The sequence below is a fragment of the Leguminivora glycinivorella genome, chromosome 16 (genome assembly GCF_023078275.1).
Source record: "Leguminivora glycinivorella isolate SPB_JAAS2020 chromosome 16, LegGlyc_1.1, whole genome shotgun sequence".
Classification (NCBI taxonomy): domain Eukaryota; kingdom Metazoa; phylum Arthropoda; class Insecta; order Lepidoptera; family Tortricidae; genus Leguminivora; species Leguminivora glycinivorella.
In genome coordinates this window covers 18,736,696-18,741,181 of record NC_062986.1, presented here as the reverse complement: position 1 = coordinate 18,741,181, position 4,486 = coordinate 18,736,696, and the positions used below count along the sequence as shown (strand labels likewise).

Below are 4,486 nucleotides of genomic sequence, written 5' to 3'. Positions count from 1 at the left end.
ATCAAACGCAATAAAATCAACAAATATCGAAAAAAATTACTTAAAATTAACCTTAAAACCCAGTGTTCCTCCCTCTGGCCCTTCCTGTAGCTTCCATGCGATCAGTTATGGACCTGATCAGTGTTACGATCAGTTTTTGAGGAATATTTTCCCATTCCTCAATAACTACGGCTTCCAGCTCGTTGACGGTGGCTGGAGCAGGATCCCGTGACCAAACAAGCCGTTTCAACTCATCCCAGAGATGTTCAATGGGGTTCAGGTCCCGACCCAGGCCCCGGCTCGTTGCTGCCACTCCATTACGGTGCATTCCGACCTCATGCATCAGGGAGTCCCGCACTATCAAGGCAGTATGGCAACGGGCGTAGACGTGCATGAATTGGAAATCAGGTCCAAAAAACAGCGTACGAGACCATACGTTCTTCTAAGATCTCCATAATGTAACTGCCTGCAGTTAAGGATCCGTTTCGCCGTCGATGGAAATGCCGCCCCAGAACATGCACGAGCCGCTCCCGTAACTGACTGTTTCTTCGGTGAAAACTGGTGTAACCTGCTCTCCTTGACTCCTGTACACCCTTTTGCGTCTATAGTTGGTGTAAATGATCTCCTTCGTCTCGTTGGGGAACAAAACTTTCCTCTATTGCTGCAACGTCCAATCCTTAAGCCTTATAGCAATTCGATTGGGGTATTGGCTCTGGCTTCAATTGGTAGCCTCTGTCAGCTCTTCGGGGTAACATTTTCTTCTCCCTTAATCTTCTTCTGATCATGGAGACACTCACTACAGTCCTTCGAGCTGTTCTAAGCAGTATCTGTAGCTCAGGAGCGATAAGAAAGCGGTTCCGCAAAGAGGCCGATACAATGTACCGGTCGTTTCTAGCGGTGATGCAGCGTCTTCTCTCAGATCCTGGCCTCCTGATGTAGCTACTGGTCTCCAGAAACCGCAACAAGACTCGTTGCACCCGGAAACGGATTATGCTTAGGCGTTCAGCAACTTGCTATTGCCGTAGTCCGTTTAGGAGCAGTACCACCACTTGAGCTGCTTTTTCTGGTGTTTTACCCTATTGCCTTCAAGGCTTTTTTTTCTGCAGGCGTTCGTCCTCGGTGACTTTTGGAGTGCAAAAGATCCACATGACACCTTTACAGCTCCTTCTAAAACCGTCTGGGGTAGCACACCTAGAGTCCCATTAAAATCGCATCAATACCTTTTTTTTTAAACCACGGTATTGGCGATTATTGTTTTTAAGAAAGTTGTACACCGTTTCTCTTAAAGGGCTTTAATTGTACTTTGAAATGATACAAATATTGATAGATTACAGTCAATAAGATTTTAACCCGTGTGGTGACGGGTCAAGAATTTCACCACCCACTTTCTTCCCGTGGGTGTCGTAGAAGGCGACTGTGGGATACGGGTTAAATTGTGGCGTAGGCGAGAGGCTGGCAACCTGTCACTGCAATGTCACAGTTTCGTTTTCTTCCAACCCCTTATTTGCCAAGAGTGGCACTGAAACTTGAGTAGTTTCATGTGCTCTGCCTACCCCTTCATGGGATACAGGCGTGATTGTATGTATGTATGTATGTAAGATTTTAGAGATATTTTTGCTTGAAACGATTTTGCGCGAGGTGCGATTTTTTTAACCCCCGACGCAAAAACGACGGAGTGTTATAAGTTTGACGTGTCTGTCTGTCTGTCTGTCTGTCTGTTTGTCTGTTTGTCTGTTTGTCTGTCTGTCTGTCTGTGTGTGTGTCTGTCTGTGGCATCGTAACTCTCGAACGGATGAACCGATTTAGATTTATTTTTTTTGTCTGAAAGCTGAGTTAGTCGGGAGTGTTCTTAGCCATGTTTCATGAAAATCGGTCCACTATGTCACGGTCGGGGGTTTTTTAAAAATATTAATTTTGTGGTTAGGTTAGTTTTGACGACGTGGTATACCCTAACTTATGCGAAGTTTAGTCGGCCGCTTGAAATGTGCATGCTCGTGGCGATGTAACAAATAGGTGATCTGTAGATGCTGGTGTGTTTATACTATTGATGATTGCTTTGAATTTTTGAGCCTTGAATATCGTTGAGCCATTTTTTACTGTAACAAACAAATATACTTATTTATGGCTAATAATTTAGTTATATTAATGCACAAGAAATTTATCCACTAGCAATCATAGTTTTTAAATTGTATCTTAAATTAGTAATTGTGTCTTGTAGATCACAAAAATAGCAATTACTTCGTAAAAAATAATTATACAAAAAATAACCTTCATTTTTATTAGCGCTGTTTATAGGTATTTTACAAAAAAATAGAGTAAAATGTCTTTTTCGTAGAATTTCATCAAAATTGTGTAGGTTTATGTGCTAAACTTAAATGGAACAATGGTATTAAACGTAATATGTCTAGAAGGTATTAATCATTAACTGTTTTGTAATTTTAATTACCGCAAAGCATGATATAAAACTTAAAGTGACAATAATCAGTCAACGCGCTTAAAGCTACCATTACCAGTTAAAGTGGCTTTAAACTCATAACAGCGGTATTCCATTTCTTTGCAAGCGTAATTATGGTAATTCATACAATCAAAAATGACACTAAACAGATAATGACCATTCATTCATGCAAATTCTTTTTAGCGAGTTAAGACCATAACGTCATTTTAAGTAAAAGTACAGTACAACTTTATTTTTAACCTGCATTAAGCCTAATAGTTTAAAGCCAAACCGTCATTACGTGCACAGTGTCACTATACCTATCTCAAAACGTTTAGAATTGTTAAAGTACTAGTGTCATTATAGCAAAAATGACACTGTTACTTTAAAATGAAACTCAATATTGAATAGTTATTACAAGTTCAAAGTGACACTTTAAGGATTGATACAATGTTCCATAAGAAAATTGTCATACTTACCATTCAATCTCGCGGAACACCGTCACTAAACACAAAATGACAACTTTCGTCTTACGGTTCACTACATTTTGATCGGCGTCCAGGTCATTAATGCAAACATGACATTGTTCCCGTCCCCCACGCGTCTATTCCCACTATTCGCCATAGTGACATTAGCGCCCCCTGTCGCTTCTAAGCGAGCTAAATCGATAGGTGTCTTTGCATTGCGTTCGTTATGAACGCGCGACCTAGATGGCGTTGTTAACTAAAAACCTATGTTTTTTGGATAGTGTCACTATGTTTTTCAAGGAGCGATCTGTGCTCATCACACAAATAAATGCCCTTACCGGGATTCGAACCCAGGACCGCGGCTCAGCAGGCAGGGTCACTACCGACTGAGCCAGACCGGTCGTCAGACCGGTATTAAGTTTAGAACAACCTTAAAAGTGGAAAATAACTCCATTGGCCCATTTTTCAAAACTAAAAGTTACAAGTGGTCTGCCGTGTCACGCCTATCTCATGTAACTCGAAAAACATAGTTTTGACTAAAATCAGTTTAAAGTTTTTTTTGGTAATTCGATCTGCATTCAATACTGGTGTGGAAATATAAAGAAAAAACTACACAGTTACATTGTAGTAAGTGTAATGCTGATGTAGATGCACAAAAAAAATATATTTTTTGGATATATTTAAAATTATAGGCTATATAGTAGTTAGGCACGACAGGCTCCCCATACAAAGTCTGTTTTGCGACGTCTTGTAACTCAAGTTACAGTAGTTGGGCACGACACGTTAACTAAAATATTTTTCTCAGTTGGCTTAGATACAAGTTTATTGTTGTAGTAATGTTGTAATTTAATCAATTAATAATTATACATCGTGTTTTTTTTCGTTTCCCGTTAAATTCAACACATAGTTAGGCCCATTAACAGAAAACACGCAGTATATAAAAAATAAATTCTTTTTCGTTTTCATACATAATAAATTAATTAATTCGTGTTAATTGTCTGACGGCACATTTCAAAACAAATAACATTAGAAAGTGGTAAATGTTGAACCACCCGTGTTCAGTAATTTAATTATTTTTTGTGAATAAGAGTTAACACAGCAGTTTCTTAAAAAAATGTATTTGACCTAATAAACAAACCTTCCCTTAAAGTTGTCGGAATTCAATAAAAGCACGTTGTATATAGTATTTGAATGTTTGATCAGATAACTATATAGGTATGTAATCTAGATCACATCTAGATCTAGCCTTAAACTTAACAAAGCATTGTACTACTGACCTAAATTGTAGATAAACAATGCACCTTTTTTGTTAGCAGGTTGACCCAAATCTTTTGTTATCTATCCGTACTATTGTTTAGCGAAATATGGGTCAGTGACCCCCTTATTACTACTGGCCTAGTAACCCACATTCAACAATACAATGGGATGGATAGATAATAAAGAAAGGAGCAATGACTCGTAAGCTGTTGCGTTATCTGTTAAACAAAAGCCTTTGTTTCTATTATTCACGTGGCTAAGTCCCTTTTAAACGGCACGCGCTGAAGTCTCAGTGTAGTTAAAAAACAACTACCGTATAGCAATAAGGTTCAAATTTATGGAACAGTTC

At 38.9% G+C, this 4,486-nt stretch overlaps 1 long non-coding RNA gene across 1 annotated transcript; it reads right to left on the bottom strand.

Moving 5' to 3' along the window:
- Positions 1 to 1,908: 1,908 nt before the first annotated feature.
- Positions 1,909 to 3,037, bottom strand: LOC125235032. The gene is made up of 2 exons (XR_007178039.1): positions 2,893 to 3,037; positions 1,909 to 2,075 (listed from the first exon to the last, which is right to left on the bottom strand). It is a non-coding gene; the product is annotated as an uncharacterized LOC125235032 (long non-coding RNA).
- Positions 3,038 to 4,486: the final 1,449 nt, after the last annotated feature.